Genomic DNA, 23,246 nt, shown 5'->3' with positions numbered 1-23,246 from the left:
GATGAAAGGGTGGATTTTAGTTATGTTGGGAAGGTGGGACTGTCAGGATTTAGTGACGGGTTGAATTTGTGGGGTGAATGACAGAGAGGAGTCAATGATAACTCCAAGGTTTCGGGCTTGTGAGACAGGATGGATGGTGGTGCCATCTGCAGTGATGGGAAAGTCACTGCCACAGTTAGGGGGTGGGAATCGGAGGAGGAGCCAATGAAGGAGACTGAGAATGAATGTCCAGAGATATAAGAGGAGAGCCAGGAGAGGACAGAGTCAGTGAAGTCAAGGTTGGATAACGTTTCCAGGAGGAGGGTGTTGTCCACAGTGTTGATGGCAGCTGAGAGGTCGAGGAGGATTAGGTTGGAGTAGAGGCCATTGGATTTATCAAGGAGATCATTGGTGACCTTTGAGAGGGTGGTTTCTGTGTAGTAAAGGGGAAGGCAGCCAGATTGGCGGAGGTCAAGGAGAGAATTGGAGGAGAGGAATTTGAGACAGTGGATGTAGATGACTCGCTCAAGGAGTTTGGAGAGGAGTGGTAGGAGGCAGATGGAACAATAACTGGAAGGAGCCGTGGGGTCAAGGGAGGGTATTTTTAGGGCATGGGTATTGGGTATGGGTATGGGTTTGAAAGTAGTGGGGAAGAAGCCACGGGAGAGCAAGCGGTTGAAGATGGCTGTTAGGGAAGGAAGAAAAGAGTTTTAATAAGATGGGAAGGGATGGGGTTGGATGCACATGAGGAGGGGGTGACTTTTGAGAGGAGACAGAAGATCTCCTCTAGAGGTACTGCTGGGAAGGATGGGAGAGTTGAAGAGGTGCCCAGAAGGGGGAGGGACTGAGGAGGAGCTGGGGTGATTTTAGGGAGCTCATAGTTGATGGTGTCAATTTTCTTAATAAAGTAGGTGGCCAGGTCACTGGGGACAAGGGATGGGGGAGATGTGGGGGAGGGGGCCAAGGGGCCCGAGGATGGAGTTAAATGTCTGGAACAAATGGCAAGGGAGATAGGCATGGGTGATCATTGGATAGGGTAGATAAGGATAGAGAAATAGTTTTGCTGGGCAGAGGAGAAGGCAGAGTTAAAGCATGCAAGGATAAACTTGAAGTGGATGAAGTCAGCTGGATATTTAGATTTCAGCCCACAGAGCTCTGCTGTTGGAGCACAAGAGTGAAGGAGGAGGAATGTGCAGGTGATCCAGGATTGTGGGTTAGTGGTATGAGATCAATGAAGGGTTAGGGGAGCGAGTGAATTGAGTTCATTAGAGAGGGTGGTGTGGTGAGCACATCTATTTGGTCATCAAGAGAAGGTAGTGAGGGTATGGAAGCTAAGTGGGTCATGATAAATTGAGAAAATTGGATGAGGTCAAAAGATCGTAGGTCTCTGTAGGGGAACAGTACAGATTTATGAGGAAGAGGTGTGTGGGAGAGGAGGCAAGTGAGGAGGTTGTGGTCAGATAGAGGGATTTCAGAATTGGTGAGGTAGAGATTGTTCAGTGGTTAGAGATGATGGGATCGAGTATGTGTCCAAATTGGCGAGTGGGCGAGGTGGAGTGGAGCAGGAGGTTGGAGGAGCTGAGGAGTGATAGAAGGTGGCAGCAGAAGGATCATCAGGAACATCTATGTGCATATTGAAATCCCCAAGGATCAAAGTGGGTATGGAGAAAGAGAGAAGGAATGTGAGAAAGGGATCAAAATAGTTAAAGAAGTTGGAGGTGGGACTTGGGGGTGGTAGATGACAGGTACTGTAATCTGAAGTGGGTGTTAGAGGAGGATGATGTGAGCTACGAAGGAAGGGAAAGAAAGGGATGGGAGAGGTGGAATGGTGGAAAAGCAGCATTGGGCACGAGAAGGAATCCAACACCTCCTCCTTTCCCAATGAACTTTGGGGAGTGGTAGAAGATGAGGCTCCTTCTGGAGAGAGCAGCAGGGGAGACCATGCCATCTGGGGAGAGCCAGTTTTTAGTGATGGCGAGGAGGAGTGACTGAGACAGGAACAGGACAAGGATGAAGGAAAACTTCCCCATGATGGAGCGGGGGTTCCACAGGCCTCACTTGGCAGAAACTCTGGAGGGGGTAGTAGGGGAGGCGAGAGAGTGAGGGGTGGGGAGGGTTTGGATGGGAGTGAGTTGATGGGGGCCAGCTGGCAGGGAGAGGGACCCAGGGGTGGCGCTGGGACAGGAGGACAAGGATGGGGTGGGGGGATGAGGGTCACAAGGGGAGAGGAGGAGTAGGGTGGTGGAGGGGGAGGGGGAGATGAGTGGGAGGAGAAGCCTGGGTTAGGCAGACAGGAGCTGGAGGATTGAAGGGTCATGGTGGGGTCGATGAGGTAAACACGGGGACAGCAGTAACAACTTAATGTGGTGCTACCCAGAGGAGTTGGTTGAATCGCCCTTAGGCTGTTGAGTGTCAGAAGGACCTGGGTTCTAATCCTGGCTCTGCAACTTGTCTACTGTGTGACCTTGGGCATGTCAGTTCTCTTCTCTCTGCTTCGGTTACCTCATCTGTAAAATGGAGATTGAGACTGTGAGCCCCATGTGGGACAAGGACTGTGTCCAACCTAATTAATTTATATCTACCCCAGCACTTAGTACAGTGCCTGGCAACATAGTAGGCACTTAAATACCATTAACAACAATGACAGATCAGACACGGTCCCTGTCCCTCATCTGGCTCACAGTCTTAGTAGGAGAAGAATAGGTATTGAATCCCAATTTTACTGAGGAGGAAAATGAAGCACAGAGAAATTAAATGACCAAGGTCACTGGACAAGGAAATGGCAGAGCCAGGGTTAGAAAACAAGGCCTCCAACTTCCAGGCCCATGGTCTCTTCACAGGAAACGCTGTTTTCCTTGAGAACATATCATAAAAGTAGATTTGGTCCCTGCCTTCAAGGAATTTGCTGTCAGAGGCAAGAGGACACAGTGGCTGTTTGAGTGACTGATTTAAATATATAAAGGGCTACCTACTCTCAAGAAGGAGGATTAGAAATCTGGTAGCTGGAGAATCTGAGGTAAAATTTGCCAGCGCAATTGAGATAGTGATGAAGAATCGCTTCACATCTGTCGCACTCTAAGTTGAACGCACTGGGTTGGACCAGGTTATGAAGGAGAGATATTTTCATTGCAAAACCAACTCAGTTCATCACCACTTCAGGTCAAAAAATACCTTGTGATTACAGTGAAGAGGACCTGACTCAAGGAGAGAATCTCCCTCAGAAGAAAGGTAAGCTCTAGACTGTAAACTCATTAAGGGAAGGGATTATGTCTGTTTTTTGTTATATTGTACTCTCCCAAGTACTTACTGCAGTGCTCTGCACACAGTAAGTGCTCAATAAATAATAATAATGATCTCAACCTGCAGCCTTCTGAGGCTCGAGCACAAGAGTGAAGGAGGAGAACTGTGCAGGTGATCCAGGATTGTGGGTCACCCAGCAGACAAGTGGCGGAGCTGGAATTAGAACCCATGACTTTCTGACTCCCAGGCCCATGCTTTAGCCACTACACCAAGCTGCTCGATTAAATGAATGAATGAAAGAAAGGTCACTAACCCAGGGGTAGGATAGCACTTCAGAGTAGAATCTGTTTCATCTGTTACACAAGAGAGGAAATCTTCATTTCAAGTGTCTGACAGGGAATTCCCACAGCCAGTCTGTACCGTTAATGCAAAAGAGAAGAAACTGGTTTGGGGAAAGGCAGAGGCATCTAATTTTGAAGTGTGGGGATGAAAAGGGGGAAGGATTTTGCAGGGATGGGGAAATGAGGATTGGGAGAGGATAGGTTTTAAGGAATTTATATACCAGAAAGTCCCATTCCTAGTCTAGAGAAAAGAGCCCAAGTCGGGGCTTCAGAGGCCTTGGGTTCTAATCCCGGCTTTTCTACTTGCCTGTTGTGTGACCATGGGCAAATCGTTTAACTTCCCTGGGCCTCAGATTCCTCATCTTTAAAACAGGGATTCTAACTCCTACTTAGACTGTGAGTCCCAATCAATCAATCTTATTTACTGAGCTCTTCATGTGTGCAGAGCACTGTAGTAAGCGCTTGGGAGAGTACCATGGAAAAACGTAAGACACATTCCCTTTCCACATCAAGCTTACGGTTTAGAGGGACTTTACAGTCTAGATATGGGACGGGGACTGTCAGATCAGACTGTATCTGACCTGATTAATTTGTATCAACCCCAGGGTTTAGTACAGTGCCAGGCATGTAGTAAGCACTTAATCTATCACTGTACTAAGAACTTGGGAGAGTACAATATAACAGAGTTGCTAGACAGGTTCCCTCCCCACATTGAGCTTACGGTCTAGAGGGAGCTTAACCAACCAATCGTATTTATTGAGCGCTTACTGTGTGCAGAGCACTGTACAAAGTGCTTGGGAGAGTCCAACCCTACAATATAACAGACACATTCCCTACCACAACGAGTTTACAATCTACAGGGGGAGATAGACATTAAATAAAGTATAGGTGTGTACATAAATGCTGTGGGGCTGGGGGTAGAAGTGAATAAAGGAAGCAAGTTAGAGTGATGCAGATGGGAGTGGGAGAAGAGGAAAGGAGGGCTTAATCAAGGAAGGCCTCTTGGAGAAGATGTGGCTTCAGTAAGGCTTTGAAAGTGGGAGAGTGATTGTCGGATATGAAGAGGGAGGGTGTTCCAGGCCAGAGACAAGAGGTGGCAATGAGATAGATGAGATCAAAGTATAGTAAGTAGGTTGTAAGTAGGTTGGCAATGGAGGAGCCAAGTGTGAGGACTGGGTTGTAGGAGGAGAGCGTGGAGTAGGAGCGGGCAAGATGTTGATTGTGCTTTAAAGCCGAAGGTAAGGAATTTCTTTTTGTTACAGAGATGGATGGGCAACCACTGGAGGTCCTTGAGGATTGTGGAAACGCGGCCTGAACATTTTCACGAGCGACACTGAGGAGTGGGTCTTCATTTACCAAAATCAAGATCTAGACTGTAAGCTAGAAGACCCACTCCTCAGTGTCGCTCGTGAAAATGTTCAGGCCACGTTTCTAGCTTACAGTCTAGATCTTGATTTTGGTAAATGAAGAAACCATTTCTTAGCTGGGAGTCAGAGGGTCTGGATTCTAATCCCACTTCCACCACCAGACTGCTGTTTGACCTTGAATAATTTGCTTGATTTCTCTGCGCCTGATTCCTCATCTGTAAAATGATGATTCAATACTTGATTCCCCCTCCTACTTAGACTTTGAGCCCAAGTGAGGCGGGGACTGTTTCCGACCTGATTATTTTGTATCTATCCCTTGCTTAGTACAATGTCCAGAACTTAGAACAGTACTTGGCACATAGTAAGCGCTTAACAAATACCATCATCACTATTACTATTACAGTGCCTGGCACACAGTAAGTGCTCAATAAATACAACTGAATGAATTGAATGAACATAGTAAGCACTTAACAAATACCACACTCATTATTGTTATTAGTTGAACTCAGCAGCGATCCATTAGTTTTTGGACTTTTAAACAATGAGCTGGTTACCCTGCATTGGAATGTGACCTTAGAGGTCTCATGTTTGTAGAGGAATCTCTCTCTCTAACGGGGAAGCCACCTCATTGCTGTGATATAAAATGGCACCGGGTAGAAACCAAATTGCATATTAACGTCTACCCCCCAACACCCTCCCCAAACCAAGACTCCCCAATATGCCAGCTCATTTGTGAAGGTCATTCTGGTTTTCAGCCCATTCAAGTTAACCCTTTTTTTTGGAGGAGGGAGAGACGGGAGTGGAATAAACCAAGCCACAGAAATTTCTGAAAGCACTTTTTTTTTAATGCATTTTGAAAGTTACAGAAATGCTGCTTGGGCAATTCATGTATAATTCAGCGAATTCTCAAGTAGTTTGAATATTTAAATTATATATGATCAAAGCAATAAAAAAATCTGCATTTCCTCATTCTGAGCCCCCCAGACATTCTCCTCCTTCTCCTCCTCTCCCCTTCTCCCCCCTCCCCAATTCCTCCCTCCCCTGGTGGCAGCTGCCGTCTTCCGCGCTCCTGCTCCTATTGCACATTATTGCTCTGAAGAAATTGAATTCGACTGGAAAAATACCGCCATCAAGTGTAACTGATGTTCTTTAATAAATACATGACGCATCGCATCTTGAGCTGCTGCTGTTGCTAGGGTGATGGTCACCAGGCAGGCAGGCGGGTAGCTGGTGAAAGGGGAGGATGGATGGACGCGGGGGACTCCGTCTTTGGAGCTGATTCTGCCTCTCTCCCTTTCTCCTTCATGCTCTGAAGTCGGCCTGACACTGTCTCTCTCTTCCCCCCTCCATTTCTAATTAGCATCTGGCTCCCAGCCAACCCCCACTGCGGTACATTCTCTGACTCGGACTCCGGCTTGGTTCCGGTTCCGACTTCTCCATCCCTCTCAACTCAGGCCCGCGGCACCATCAACAAAGCACTCTGGTGTTGGGTGGACTGGCAGGTGGGCAGGCTTTGTATAGAGGATGGTCAGTGATTGGTCTTTCCCCTCCATCCCTCCCCTCCTCAGGTCTGCTTTTTTTTGTTTTTGTGTTTGTTTTTGTTTTTTATTAATGGTATTTGTTAAGCACTTATCCTCTGTGTCAGGCATCGTATTAAGAGCTGGGGTAGATACAAGCGAATGAGGTTGAACACAGTCCAGGTCCTATGTGGGGCTCATAGCCTTGATCCCCATTTTACAGATGAAGTGACTGAGGCAGAGATAAATGAAGTGATTTGCCCAAGGTCACACAGCAGACAAATGGCGGAGTTGGGATTGCTTAAATTCTCTTTTCAGCCTTCTCTCCATCTCTGCGGATTCCAGAACATCTAATGCCCCTATTGTTCAATTTCACATACACCTCTCTGGAGATAAGGAATCATTTGTGATACCTGTGAACTGTGAGTTACAAGACTTTTTTTTTTAGCCTCTATAGATACTGGCGTAGTGGATAGAGTACGGTCCTGGGAATCAGAAGGTCATGGGTTCTAATACCAGCTCTTTCACTTGTCTGTTGGGTCCTTGGGCAAGTCACTTCAGTTCTCTGTGCCTCAGCTTCCTCATTTGTAAAATAGGGATGGAGGCTGTGAGCCCCACATGAGACAGGGACTGTGTCCAACCTGATTTTCTTGTATCTACTAAGTGCTGGAGTAAGCACTTAAATACCATTATCATTATTATGCTTATTATTAATAACAGGTATTTGGGGGCACTGTTTGAAGTTTTTAAAATACACACACACTGACATTGATGAAATACAGTTTCTTATAATAATTGTGCTGTTAAGTGCTTACTATGTGCTTAGTGCTTACTAAGTGCTAGAATAGATACAAGATAATCATGTTGACACAAGTCCCTGTCCCACATGGGGCTCATAGCCTACAATGAAGGGAAACCAGGTATTTAATCCCCTTTTTACACATGAGGAAACTGAGGCACAGAGAAGGTAAGTGACTTGCCTAAGATCACACAGCAGACAAGTTAAAGAACCAGGATTGTTCTGACTCCCAAGCCTGTGCTTTTCACTTAGGCCACACTGTGAGTTTTCTATTTTAATGATCTAATCCCATGAGGTAATTAATCAGTCATCAATTTACCCCTTGACTCCTGCTAATTTAACCATAATAGGGTGGGCTGGTTAAAAAGCACAGAGCTGGGAGTCAGAGGACCTGGGTTCTGATCAGTGTTCTACTACTTGCCTGCTGTGACCTTTTGCCTTTCATGTGCCTCAGTTTCCTCATCTGTAAAATGGGGATTCTGTTCTCCCTCCCTCTTTGCCTGAAAACTCTATGTTTTCTGCAGTTGACTTGATTATCTTGTACTTATTCCAGTGTAAAAGTAAAGTGCTTGGCACATAGTAAGTGCTAACAGATATTTTGTAATAATAATTGTGGTGTTTATTAAGTACTTACTATGTGCCAGACACTGTACTAAGCATTGGGGTTCATACAAGCAAATCAGGTTGGGCAAAGTCCCTGTTCCACATGGGGCTCCTAGTCTTAAATCCACATTTGACAGATGAGGTAACTGAGGCCCACAGAAGTAAGGTGACTTGCCCGAGGCTAAACAGCAGACAGGTGGCAGACCCGGAATTAGAACCTAGGTCCTTTTGTCTCCCAGGCCCGTACTCTATTCTCTAGGCCATGCTGCTGTAATATTGTTATTGCTAATAGTGATATTACATCAATATGCCTGCTGCAGTTTGCTACTTCACCCATACCAGTCAACTTCAGCACCTTCTCTAGAAGAATAATTATGAGAGCGAAGTGTAATAAAATCCTAAATTCCACCTTAACCAACCTAATGGGAGGTGAGTCCCACTTTCTACTGCACAAGAAGTGATCGTTGAACAGGAAAAGAAGTGGAAATTGAATCTGATCTGATTCCACCACATAGAATTCCTAATTCTTAGTTAGCAGAATGGCAGGTGGGCTGGAAGAAGTGACTAAATCTCCAATCTGCTTTTTAACACATGCAGGCACACATGCCATCTCACCATCATTCACCCAATCACCCACACGTTTATATTTTCATTCATTAAGAAGCGTGTACCCACGTTCAGTTGCTCACAGTCCTATACACAAGCAATCAATCCATCAGTGATATTTATTGAACATTCATTCATTCAACCGTATTTATTGAGGGTCTATTGTGTGGAAAGCACTGTACTAAGTGAGTGGGAGAGTACAATATAACAACAAACAGACACATTCCTGCCCACAAGGAGCACTTTGCCATGCTGCTTTGCATACAGTTAAGTGCATAGCGCATGGGCCTAGGAATCTAGTCCAGGCTATGCCACTTGTCTGCTGTGTGACCTTGGGCAAGTCACTTCACTTTTCTGGGCCTCAGTTACCTCATCTGTAAATTGGGAAATGAGACTCTGAGCCCCATGTGGGGACAAGGACTGTATCCAATCTGATTTACTTCTATCCACCGCAGCACTTAGTACAGTGCCTGCCACATAGTAAGCACTCAACAAATATCACAATTATTATTATTACTAAGAATTAGGATAATACAGTAGAGTTGATAGAAATGATCCCTGTCCCTATACCGTCTAGTGGGTGAAAGATATTAAAATAAATTACAGGTTATGCTAATAATAATAATATTTGTTAAGTGCCTACTATGTGCCCGACACTGTACTAAGCGCTGGGAAGAGACAAGCAAACCCGGTTGGACAAAATGACTGTTTCACAGGGAGCTCACCATCTTAATCCAAATTTTGAAGATGAGGTAGCTGAGGCATGGAGAAGTTAATAACTTGCCCAAGGTCACAAAGCAGAAAAATGGCAGAAACAGGATTAGAACCCAAGTCCTGCTGACTCCCAGATCCGTGCTCTATCCACTACGCCATGAAGTGGCAGAGTATATGGATATGTAATGAACATGTTTACCAACTCTGCTGTATTATAGTCTCCCAAGTCCTTGGTTCAGTGCTCTGCATATAGTATGCACTCAGTAAAACAGTGTGGCCTGGTGGATAGATCCCGGGCCTGGGAGTCCAAAGGATTTGGGTTCTAATCCCTGTCCCTCCACTTGTTTGCTGTGTGACCTTGGGCGAGTCACTTCACTTCTCTGTGTCTCAGTTACTTCATCTGTAAAATGGGGATTAAGACTGTGAACCCCATGTGGGACAGGGGCTGTGTCCAACCTGATTAATTTATATCTACCCCAGTGCTTGGTAGAGTGCCTGGCACATAGGAAGCACTTAACAAGTACCATAAAAGAAATACCACCGATTGATCGATCGATTGAGAAATGCTGTGGGACTAGGATGAGTATCGAAGAGCTTACCAAGAGCATAGACAACATAGAAGGGAAGCCCAATAGGGTGGGGGGAAATGAGGGGTTAAACGGGGAAGGCCTCTTGAAAGAAGTGTGATTTTAGAGGGGCTGTGAAATGGGGAGAGTGGTGGTCTGTCAGATATGAAGAGGGAGGGAGTTCCAAGACAGTGAGAGGACGTGAACAAGTTCAAGGAACAGTGAATAGGTTGGCGTAAGAGGAGCCAAGTGTGCAGGCTGGGCAAAAGGTCGTGGGTTCTAATCCCGGCACCTCCACTTGTCTGCTCTGTGACCTTGGGCAAGTGACTTCACTTCTCTGGGCCGCAGTTACCTCATCTGTAAAATGGGGATCCAGACTGGGAGCCCTGTGTGGGACTTGGTGCAACATGGTTTGCTTCTATCCACGCCAGTGCTTAGTACAGTGCCTGGCACACAGTAAGTGCTTAACAAATACCCTGATTATTAGTAGAAGGTTAGCAAGGTTGAAAGCAGGCAGGCCAGCAGTTGGCAGTTTACTCAGGCTGCCAGAACAAACCCCACACTCTCTTCATCTTCAAAGCCCTACTAAAACCACATCTTCTCCAAGGCTTTTCTGACTAATCTCTCCCGTTTCCTTCCCCTATCTAATTGGCTAAGCTGCTTTTTGTAGGAATTGGGCCTCCCGGCACCCCAACATTTATCATTCAATCAATCAATGGTATTTATTGAACACTTACTGAGTGCAGAGTACTATACTAAGCTCTTTGAGCATACAACAGAGTTGATAGATCCAATTCCTGCCCACGAGGAATTTACAGTCTTGAAGGGGACACAGGTATTAAACTAAATTATGGAGATGTGCTTAACTGCTGTGGGGATGAGGATGTGGCAGTTATCAAGTGCTTACAGATCCCAGAAAAGTAGTGTGGCCTAGTGAAAAGAGCACAGGCCTGGGAGTCAGAGGACCTGGGTTCTAATCCTGAAACTGCTACTTGTCTGCTGTATGACCTTGGGCAGCCACTTACCTTCTCTGGAACTCAGTTACCTCATCTGTAAAATGGAAATCAAGACTGTGAGTCCCACAGGGGATGTGGCTCCTGGCTCTGTCACTTACCGGCTGCATGATCTTGGGTAAGTCACTTAACTTCTCTGTGCCTCCGTTCCCTCATCTGCAAAATGGGGATTTAATATCTGTTTTCCCTCCAGTTTACACTTTGAGTCCCATGTGGGATCTGATTATCCTATATCTACCCCAGCACTTAATGCAGTGCTTGACAAAGAGTTAGCACTTAAATATCACAATTATAATTATTATTATTACTAATGGCTTGGGGAAGTACAATACAATGGAGTTGGAAGACACATCCCCTGCCCACAACAAGCTTACAGTCTGGAATCACCAAGAAGTCCAAGGAACTCAACTCCAACCCTCTCAACCAACTTGCTGCAGCAAAAGGCCTTTCTCCATCTCTTCTTTTAATTTTGGAATTCAAACTGTGTTGGCAGCACAAGACAGACTCAAGGGTGGGTTCCCCCGGCTTAGCTCCAATCCCCAAATATCTCAACTGAGGATTGCACAATATATTTATGCTGGGAATAAAATACAGTCCCGAAAAGTCATATGCTACATGGAGTGGACTTTGATCCATTTTCAAATGCAGATGGAACCCATATTTTTTTGCAGCTATTGAGATAGATGGTAGCAACTCTGCTCATTAGAAGCCGTGGCAAAGGGTAGGTGCTGGGAGACTTTGTTCCGAAGAAGCTCTGGAAGCTCATTAACTTGAAAAATTGGCTCCAGAGGGCTCATTTGTCTGTTATTGGTTCACTGTTTTTTCTAGCAATATAGAAAATGAGCTGGGGGTTGGAGAGGGGGTGTGGAAGAGGAATAGTTCCTTACTCGATGACTGTAGCTTTAATCCATTCTGGTCGAGATTCATGTTCACTGTCTGAAATTGCTTTGGATTGTATTTATTTCCTAGAGTGTTTTTTTTTTTGGCCCTGCCCTCTTGAAGTGAACAAAACTCACCTTATCTTAAGTGGTGTTTGCATATGTAAGCCCAACACACACAAGTGCTTAGGAATGAAGGTCTCTCCTGGAAGATCCCTCCTGAATAAAGGTCCATTTCCTGCAGGCTGCTAGGGTTTTCTGGTTTATTTTTTCTTCCCAGAGAAACCCCATGAGCCATTTGGAGGTCAGAACAATGTCCCATCCAGCCGGGTAATAGGCCTCCCGCAGTGATAGCAAATCATTGTCTTTCTTACACCCATTGGCATCTCCCCATGTAGATGGCCAGCTCCTTGTGAGCAGAAATCTCTAACTGGAAGCTCCTTGTGGGCCAGGATCTCTAGACTGTAACCTCCTTGTGGGCAGGGAATGTGTCTACCTACTCTGTTGTATTGTACTCTTTCAAGAGCTCAGTACAGTACATACATACTACATACATGCTCTACATACAGTAAGCGGTTAACTTCTCTGTGCCTCAGTTACCTCATCTGTAAAATGGAGATTAAGATTGTGAGCCCAATGTGGGGCATGGACCATGTCCAATCTAAGTACCTTACACCTACTCCAGCGCTTAGTACAGTGCCCGTCCCATAGTAAGTGCTTAACAAATACCATTTTCAAATAATAATAGATGAATACCATTTTGATGGATTGATTGCATCTACCACTCCTGTTGAATTGTACTTTCCCAAATGCTCAGTACCACTCCTGTTATATTGTACTTTCCCAAATGCTTAGTTCATTGCTAGCTTAGTGGAAAGAGCCCGGCCTTGGGAGTCAGAGGTCGTGAGTTCTAATCCCAACTCCACCACTTGTCTGCTGTGTGGCCTTGGGTAAGCCACTTAACTTCTCTGTGCCACAGTTACCTCATCTGTAAAATGGGGATTAAGACTGTGAGCCCCATGTGGGACAACCTGATTACCTTGTATCTACCCCAGCACTTAGAACAGTGCTTGGCACATGGTCAGTGCTTAACAAATACCATAAATGTTATTATTATTGCTGTGCGTACAGTAAGTGCTCAAGAAATATTGCTGCTTGATTGAATGATTCCCTGACCCCCACAGGCCCAAGATGTGACCTGACCCCAGAAAAAACACCCTCCCTCTTGATAGCCAACAGAGGGTCCCTCCAATGCACATCCCCGCCCCCAGAGTCCAAGAGCCTTCCCCAACTAAGCCCTCATTTCTTCTCCTCCTCCCTTCTGCGACTCCCCTACCCTTGGATTTGCTCCTTTTATTCACCCCCTGACTCCAGCCCCACAGCACTTATGGAAGCAGCGTGGCTCAGTGGAAAGAGCACGGGCTTGGGAACCAGAGGTCAAGGGTTCGAATGCCGGCTCTGCCACTTGTCAGTTGTGGGACTGTGGGCAAGTCACTTAACTTCTCTGTGCCTCAGTTACCTCATCTGTAAAATGGGGATTAAGACTGTGAGCCCCACGTGGGACAACATGATGACCCTGTATTTACCCCGGCGCTTAGAACAGTGCTCTGCACATAGTAAGCGCTTAACAAATACCATCATCACATCCGAAATGGTGTGGCTTAGTGGATAGAGCACGGGCCTGGGAGTTAGCAGGTTCTGGGTGCTAGTCCCAGATCCACAACGTGTCTCCTGTGTGAGCTTGGGCAAGTCATTTAACTTCCCTGTGCTTCAGTTACCTCATCTGTAAAATGGGGATTAAGGTTGTGCGCCCCATGTGACATCGACTGTTTTCATTCATTCAATCGTATTTATTGAGTGCTTACTGTGTGCAGAGCACTGAACTGAGTGCTTGGGAGAGTACAATATACCAATCAACAGGCACATAACCTGCCCACAACAAGCTTACAGTCTAGAGGGGGAGTTTACGGTCTAGACTGTGTCCAAACTGATAAAATTATATCTACCTCAGCACTTAAGAACAGTGCCTGATATACAGTAAGTGCTTAAATATCACAATTACAGTAATTATTATTGTTTGTAATGCACATCTCCCCTTCTAGACTGAGCTCATGAATGATAATAGTAATAATAATAATTGCGGTATTTGTTAAATGCTTACTATGTGCCAAGCCCTGTACTAAGCACTGGGGTGGATACAAGCAAATCAGGTTGGACACAGACCGTGACCCTCTTGGGGGCTCATGGTCTCTCCCCATTTTACAGATGAGGTAATTGAGGCCCAGAGAAGTAAAATGACTTGTCCAGGGTCACATACAAGTGGCAGAGACGGGATTAGATCCCATGACCTCCTGACTCCCAAGCCCATGCTCTATCCACCACACCATGTAGGCAGGAAGCGAATCTAGCAACTCTGTTATATTGTACTCTCTCAAGCACTTAGTATAGTGCTCCGCATACAATAAGCACTCAATAAATATGATTGATTGATTGATTGGCACATCCCCCAGGGATGGAGTATTCCCTGCAGTGCCGCCTTAGCTAGGGATATGGCCATTTGCCGTCCTCTGGCAAGTGCTTTGTGAGTTCCTCCACGGCCCTGGCACGCTGCCCACAGCCCTATGTGCTGTGGAGAAGAGAGGAGAGCCTGTTTAGAAATGTCAACTGTAACACAGATGCCCAGGACTCTGACATACGGCTAAGCGCCTCTTGTCTCCTTTCGGCAATCCCAGGCCAGACCGGCCCGCTGTCCTACGAGGTGCCAAACTGTCTGCTCCTCTATTACCGCCGAGGTCTCATTCGTGTTTCCATACTTCAAGAATGGTGCGAATGCCGTGTGTGGGCCAGCGCTCTGACCGCCCCTCTCGAGCCTCATTCCTCACACAGATCATCTGCCCTCCAGTCGTGCCCCCCCCAGCACTGCGGGTGACAAGAATCCCTCTCCCGCAGGCCCACAGTAAATCATCAAATAATAGAATCTGAGTGCTGGCCGAGGCCTTTAGAGGTCACTTAGCCTTAAAATGCCTGCCTTAAAATGGCAGGTGGCTGTCTTCCCTATTAGCTTCTTAGAAGCTCAGAGGCGACAAGGACAGAACAAATGTTTTAAAGGCCTAGTGAAACCCAGTCTAAGATACTGATTGGGTTATTCATTCATTCAATCATATTTATTCATTCATTCGATCATATTTATTGAGTGCTTACTGTGTGCAAAGCACAGTACTAAGCACTTGGGAGAGTATAGTATTGACAGTAATAATAATAATAATGATGGCATTTGTTGAGCACTTACTATATGCAAAGCACTGTTCTAAGTGCTCCGGGGCGGGGGGGGGGGGGGAGGGATACAAGGTAATCAGCCTGTCCCATGTGGGACTCACAGTCTTAATCCCCATTTTACAGATGAGGTAATTGAGGCACAGAGAAGTTAAGTGACTTGCCCAAAGTCACACAGCTGACAAGTGGCGGAGCCGGGATAAGAAACCATGACCTCTGACTCCCAAGCCCGTACTTTTTCCACTGAGCCACGCTACTTCCTGGCCACAACGAGCTTACAGTCTAGAGGGGGAGACAAACATTAATATGAATAAATAAATCCATAAATAAATTACAGATATGTATGTAAGTGCTTTGTGGCTGGGAGGGTAGATTACTCTACAGAGTATGTTGAGAAGTCCCTGTAGAGGGTGGCTAACTGCTGAGAAAGATTTTTACCAACAGTATGAATATCAATCAATCAGTGGTATCTATTGAATGCATCTTGTGCTCTGTGGGGCTGAGGATAGAGTGAATGCCAAGTGCCCAAAGGGTTCAAAAAATTGTGGCGAGCAGTGGAACAGGTCACAGCCACACCTGGAGTCCTTCTGTTCATGTTGATTTTCGTACTCTCATATTTAAATTTCTACACATCCACCTATCCATCTTTCCATTCTTTACTTCCTCCTCACTAAGGTTTATTTTCTCACTGTTCCCCCAGTTTGTTTATTTTTTTATGGCACTTCTTAAGCACTTATTATATGTCAAGCACTCTGACATAAACTCTGGAGTAGATTCAAAATAATCAGCTTTTTTTATTGCTGCATTTGGGTTTTTTCTGTTATTTGTTAAGTGCTTACTATGAGTCAGAAACTGTACTAAGTGCTGGAGGAAGATCTGAGATAATCGGGTTAGACCCAAGTCCCTATCCCACATGGGGCTCTCAGTCTACATTGGAAGAAGTAAGATTTAATACCCATTTTACAGATGAGGAAACTGAGGCACAGAGAAGTTAAGTGACTTGCCCAATGTCACATGACAGCAAGTGGCAGAACTGGAATTATAACCCAGGGCCTCTGACTCCCAGGCCTGTGCACTCTTTCCACTAGGCCAGGCTACTTCCCAATGAATTCTAAATTTCTTGAGGGAGGAGAGCATGCCATCTAACTCTGTACCAACACTCCCAAGGGCTTTGTGTGGCTCCGTGGAAAGAGCACGGTCTTGAGAGTCAGAGGTCATGGGTTCTAATCCCGGCTCTGCCACTAATCAGCTGTGTGACTTTGGGCAAGTCACTTAACTTTTCTGAGCCTCAGTTACCTCATCTGTAAAATGGGGATTAAGACTATGAGCCCCAAGTGGGACATCCTAATAATAATAATGTTGGTATTTGTTAAGCGCTTACAATGTGCCAAGCACTGTTCTAAGCGCTGGGGTAGACACAGGGGAATCAGTGTCACGTGACAGCCTGACAACGTGACAACCCACGTGACAACCTGATTACCTTGTATCTACCCCAGTGCTTAGAACAGTGCTTGGCACATAGTAAGCACTTAACAAATACCATTATTATTATTATTTCCTGATAGCAGTGTACCATGCTGCTCTCCCTTCTGCAACTGACTCCGCTTTCAGCCAGAATGCAATATTGTCTAAGGCTTTGTTCATTCATTCAGTAGTATTTATTGAGCGCTTACTATGTGCAGAGCACTGTACTGAGTGCTTGGAATGTACAATTCGGCATCAGATAGAGACAATCCCTGCCCAATGACAGGCTCGCTTTGTTTTACCGTGTCTGTAAAACACTTCCACTGCCCCCCACCAGCGTTTGGTTTCAGGTGTCCTTCCAGCAGTTGTTTGGGTGTCCTGCTGTTGCTCTTTCTCTTCCTGTGTCCCACCCCAGCATAGTTGTGCTGAGATGAGCAGAGCTTCCACACTAGGAGGCTGTTCATGATCTCGTCTTGCCCTGTGTTATTGAATCAAATGATGCTGACGGAACTGCTCAAAGAACCGGTTGTGGTGCCTGGGCGGCTAAGCCAGTGGATGGCACGCCATACCATCCGCGAAGCAGCATTGCCTAGTGGGTACAGCATGGGCCCGGGTGTCAGAAGATCTTTGGTTCTAGCCCTTTCACCACCAGTTGTCTGCTCTAACATGGCCTAGTGGATGCAGCATGGGCCTGGAAATCAGAAGGACCTGGGTTCTAATCCTGGCTTCACCACTTGTCTGCTGTGTGACCTTGGGCAAATCACTTCACTTCTCTGTGCCTCAGTTTCCTCATCTGTAAAATGGGGATTAAGACTCTGAGCCCCATGTGGGACAGGGACTGTGTCCAACCTGTTAGCTTGTGAGTACCCCAGTGCTTAGAACAGTGTCTGACACACAGTAAGCACTTAACAAATACCTTAAAAAAAACCACCCACTTATGCCACCAAGTGTGAGAGGGCTTGAAGCTAGGGAAGACAAAGAAGTTTGGGCAGTGGCTGCTGGAGAATGAGGTCTTCATCCCCATGAGTGACAGATTCAGGTGAGTCAATCAGGCCATGGGGCATCCAGGGTGGCAAGGGTAATTAATGTTGCCACCCTAGGCCATGGCCTTTAGAAAGATCCACCTCTGGCCAAGGTCTAATTATAGGCCTCATTTACTAGGCCTTTACTTTGTTTTCCAACATGTCGCTTCCTTCAAGTTTTTGTTTTCCTCCTGAGAAAGAGATGGGAAGCTGCTGAATATTTTGACCCTAATTAAAGTGAGATAAGTTCATTTATAATCCTCAGTTATTAGAATGTGTAAAGCCTTGTGTACTTGGTCTCAGTTTTTCCTGAGGTAAAATCCCAGCACCCAGGCACCACAAGGAACTAGGCGATAATGTGTGCAAACTGTGCTGACTTTCTTGGAGAAAACAGAACCTAAATCCCGATTGTGTTGGACACGAGGATCAATATTTTTTGGTTTGTTTTTTCTCTTTAATTCATGCCAGGTTTTGTTGTTTAGCTCCTCTTTGGGTACTTGGATGGGAAAATTCCCTGCTGCCTCAGAGAATGCCCGACTGGCTCCCACCCATCCACCAACCACTGGGGCTCTGGTGTCAGTCAGTGCCTTTAAAGAGCAAAGCCCTGGCACTTCCATTGCCCATTCTAGGCCTCCCCAACTCCCTGCCTTGGCTGCATGAAGCACCTCCACAAGGCTAGGGATCCCAGCCGACCTCTCCTCCTGCCCCACGGCCGGAGCGGAATCAATCGATCGATCGTATTTATTGAGCACTTACTCTGTGCAGAGCACTGTACTAAGCCCTTGGGAAAGTGCAATACAACAGAATAACTAACCGAGACATAGTAAGAGCTTGATAAATACCATTATTATTATTATTACAACAACAGAATAACTGACCAAGGGACCTTGAAACAACTGTAGACTCGCCTTTCCCATTCCTAGGCCCCCAGGGTCAGGTAGAAACTCCCTGAACTGCTTAGATAATAATAATAATAATGATAATAATAATGGTATTTGTTAAGCGCTTACTATGTGCCAGGCACTGAGATAGATGGATGGATTGGAATCAGTCTGACCCAGGACTCCCAAGGTGAGTCTGAGTCAGTCAGTTGTATTTATTGAGTGCTTACTATGTGCAGAGCACTGTACTAAGTGCTTGGGAGAGTACAATATAACAGTAAACAGACACATTTCCTGCCCACAACGAGCTTACAGTCTAGAGGCAGAGAACGTGCCCACCAACTCTGTTGTGCTGTACTCTGCCAAGCAGTCAGTCAATCAATAAATCATTGGTATTTATTGAGCACTTACTATGTGCAGAGTACTGTTGGAAGCACTTGGGAGAGTACAATACAAGAGAAATTAGCAGACACATTCTCTGCCCATAATGAATTTACAGTCTAGCACTTACTAAGCACTCAATAAATACCACTGATGATTGACATTTATTAGGTGCTTCTTAAGTGGCCATCTCTGCACAAAGTTCAGGTCGATAGAAGATCTTCAGATCAGACATTTGGATTTGCACCTTTTATTCACCCCTCCCTCAGCCTCACAGCACTTATGCACATATTCGTAATGTATTTATTTATATTACTGTCTGTCTCTCTCCTTGGACTATAAACTCATTGTGGGCCATACTCTCCCAAGTCCTTAGCATAGTGTTCGGCACTCGGTGAGTGCTCAATAAATATGATTGATTGATCAGATGGCCTCTCTCACCTGGGGGCCCACAAGCCAAGAGCTAGTGAGAAGGGAATGGAGGCACAGAAAAGTTAAGTGTCTCCCTTGCTCAAGGAGAAAGCTTGAGAAGTAGTATTGCCTCGTGGAAAGAGCTCTGGCCTGGGAATCAGAGGACCTGTGTCCATCCCACCTCCCAGCTTTGTCGCTTCTCTGCTATGGGACCTTGGGCAAGTGGGTGGTTAGAGTAAGAGGCAAGTTTTCCCCCTTCCCCTCCCTCCCTCTTCATTGATGGGAAACTTAGCATGCACGGGATTTATTGAGTGCAACACACGGGACTAGGCACTTGGTAAAATACAACAGAAACAGCAAACATGTTCTCTGCCCACAAAGATTTCCTCTGAGGGAAAGTAAACAGAGTAGAAGTTCCTTGTGACCTAGTGGATAGAGCATGGGCTTGGGAGACAGAAGAACCTGGGTTCTAATCCTGGCTCTGCCACCTGTCTTCTATGTGACCTTGGGCAAGTCACTTAATTCCTCTGTGCCTCGGTAGCCTCATCTGTAAAATGGGGATTAAGACTATGAGCCCTAAGTGAGACAGGGACTACGTCCAATCCAATTATCTTGTATCTATCCCAGTGCTTAGAACAGTGCCTGGCACATAGTAAGCGCTTAACCAATACCAAAATTATTATTAAGTCACTTTTAACTTTTCTGGGCTTCAGTTACCTCAGTAAAATGGGGTTTAGGATTGTGAGCCCCAGTTGGGACATGAACTGAGTCCGACCTGATTATCTTGTAACTTCTCCAGTTCTGAGAATAAACATAAGTATCTGTATGTCTGGCACATAGTTATTGCTTAAAGAATACCATTTAAAAAACAAACCAAAAAAAAAGGTTGCATATCAGGCCACTGGCAGAGGAGGAACGAGGGTTTCCTGACTCCCCCAGCCCCTTGCCCTACCCGCTAGACAGTGGTGCTTCCCATGAGGAATGGATTCCAGAAATCAGGGCCCAGAGAAATGAAGTGATTTGCCCAAAGTCACACAGTTGACAAGTGGTGGAGTGGGGATTAGAACCCATGACTTGACTCCTAGGCCCGTGCTCTTTTCACTGAGTCACGCTGCATCTCGTCACTGTGAACCCCCAGTCTCCGGAACTTCATGAACTTTGTCAGTGGGGTGGTTCTGAGAGCCAGAAATTCAGATCAACCCAAGTCCCTCCAAAGGCTAACTCGGATTCATGGAAGTGGCCCAACTTCGGACACCTCAGAATTGGCCAATCCACCCCACCCCCCACTGAGCTGTTATTTAGGAGCACAGACCTTCTCCCCCACCTCCTTGGGAGGCCCCTTTGTGGTCATAGATCTAAATCTGTGAGGTTCTAATAGGCAGTGTAAAATTGGCTTAAAACTGTCTGGCCCATAGTTTCTAACTTCCTGTTGGGCAGTGACTGCCAATAAAGCAGTATGGCAATTCACTTGGAGCCTAATTGCCAGCCTATACAATGAACAAGTTCCAGCCTCCTTCTTCGCTTTCAGTGGGGACTTGAAGGCTCTCCAGCTTTCTCTCCCCTGTGAATCTACTCTCTTCACCCTCTAATCTCCAGATTGCACTGTTTGCTCCTAAATTCACACAATCAACTCTCCCCTCTATGATCCTGGAGAAGCAGCATGGCTTAGTGGAAAGAGCTTGGGCTTGGGAGTCAGAAGTCATGGGTTCTAATCCCAGCTCTGCCACTTAGCAGCTGTGTGACTTTGGGCAAGTCACTTAACTTCTCTGAGCCTCAGTTACCTCATCTGTAAAATGGGGATTAAGACGGTGAGCCCCACGAGGGAAAACCTCATTACCTTGTATCTACCCCAACGCTTCGAACAGTGCTTGCCACAGAGTAAGCACTGAACAAATACCATCATTATTATTATCCTTTGTTCAAGCCATCCCCCCCATCTTCTTCATCTTCCTTCAAGTCCAGCTGGGCATATCTTGCTTCCTTAGTCAAAACCCTTGTGAAATCTCACCTCCTCCAGGAAGCCTTCCTGGATTAATTCCCAGCACTCCAAATTGTGTCAGCCCATTAGGCATCGTTAGCACTTACATACTTATGTCCATTCTCAGCAGCAGCAATAACAGTAGAAGTATCAATCACTGGCATTTAATGACTGCTTACAGTGTGCAGAGTCCTGTGCTAATCAGTCAATCAGTGGTATTTATTCAGTGCTTATTGTGTGCAGAGCCCTGTACTAAGCGCTTGGGAGAGTACCATATAATAACAAAGAGCAGACAAGTGGTGGAGTTAAGATTAGAACCCAGGACCTTCTGGCTCCTAGGCCCATGCACTATCCACTAGGCCATGCTGCTTCTGGTGAGTCTTTACTGCTTAGAGTGCTTATATTCTCCCCAGTGCCTATTTCAATGTCTGGCACATAGTAAGTGCGTTAGAAGCACTTACGTGCCTCAGTTACCTCATCTGTAAAATGGGGATTAAGACTGTGAGCCCCACGTGGGACAACCTCACTACCTTGAATCTACCCCAGCATGTAGAACAGTGCGTGGCACATAGTAAGTGCTTAACAAATTCCAACATTATTGTTATTATTAAGTGCTTAACAAATGCCATTACTGTTATTATTATATTGAAAATATACAACTGATAAAATAGATCAGTTGTCAGAGCAAGTATATAGCAATCTACCTACCCTAATTATTTTTCCACTATTTATTCACCTATTTCTTTTCTATGCTCTTGATATTACCACTTATATATCTTTGTTCTACCTGGACCTACAGTGTGGAAATCATTCTTACCTGTGCATCTTTCTCCCCATTTAGGTTGTAAGGTCCTGCAGGGCATGGACTGGATCTTTTGTTTCTGTGGTCTTCTTTCAAGTGCTTAGTTCAGTGTTCTGCATCCAGTTAGCAGTCAATAAATACCAAGGATTAATGCCTAGAGGAAAAACAGGTTCAGTTGAAGCCCTCCAATGAGTTCTGAAAGACTTGAGGCTTTAACAAAAACTATGCTAGTGGTGACCATTAAGGCCATAAAGTGGGTGGGAATTTGCCCCGGAGGAATTTTCTCCCTTTGTTTCTTAAAGTTCCACAAATGTGGAGCTTTTCCAAAGGACCTGAGGGTTCAGTGCTTCCAAACCCAGCTGGTCATGGAGCTTGGGCCAGAGTAAGTAGCTGAAAGGGGAAACAGCCAGGCTTCTTCCCCACCCCTCTGCAGACTTGGGTGCACCACATTTTTATTCATTTTACAAATTTTTACAATCTGTAAACCTAGACTGCAAGTTCTCTGGGGGCAGGGATTTTGTCAGCGAACTGTATTGAACTCTCTCAAGTGCTTCTGCACAGGGTAAGCATTCGAGTAAATTCCACCAATTGATTATTTGATTGAGAAGCCCTTGATACTAATTCTGGCTTTACCACTTTCCTGCTGCATGAGCAGTGGGGTAGCTACAAGTTGGACACAGACCCTGTCCCACATTGGGCTCATGCCCTTAATTCCCATTTTACAGATGAGCTAATTGAGGCAAGTCACTTCACTTCTCTAGGCTTCAGTTACCTCATCTGTAAAATGGGGATTAAGAGTGTGCCCCATGTGGGACAGGGACTATGTCCAACCTGATTAGCTTTTATCTACCCCAGTGCTTAGATTTGTGCTTGGCACATAGTAAGCTCTTAAGTATAAAAATAATAATAATATTAACTTCCCTCCCTGTGCCTCAGCTTCCCCATCTGTAAACACTGGGATAAAATACCTGTTTTCCCTCACCATTAGATTCTGAGCCCAGTGTGTGTCCAGTCTGATTCTTCTGGATCTACTCCAGTACTTTGTACAGTGCTTGACACACAGTAAGCATTTAACAAATATGTCTGTGATGTTTAATAATAATAATGTTGGTATTTGTTAAGCACTTACTATGTGCAGAGCACTGTTCTAAGCGCTGGGGTAGACACAGGGGAATCAGGTTGTCCCACGTGGGGCTCACAGTCTTAATCCCCATTTTACAGATGAGGTAACTGAGGCACCGAGAAGTTAAGTGACTTGCCCAAAGTCACACAGCTGACAAGTGGCCGAGCCAGGATTCGAACCCATGACCTCTGACTCCAAAGCCCGTGCTCTTTCCACTGAGCCATGCTGCTTGATCGTTAAGTGCTTCCTATGTTCCAAGCACTGTACCAAGCACTGGGGCAGATACAA

Source organism: Ornithorhynchus anatinus, chromosome 2, assembly GCF_004115215.2.
Source record: "Ornithorhynchus anatinus isolate Pmale09 chromosome 2, mOrnAna1.pri.v4, whole genome shotgun sequence".
NCBI classification, from domain to species: domain Eukaryota; kingdom Metazoa; phylum Chordata; class Mammalia; order Monotremata; family Ornithorhynchidae; genus Ornithorhynchus; species Ornithorhynchus anatinus.
The sequence above is the reverse complement of the archived record's forward strand: the minus strand, read 5'-3'. Positions refer to the sequence as shown.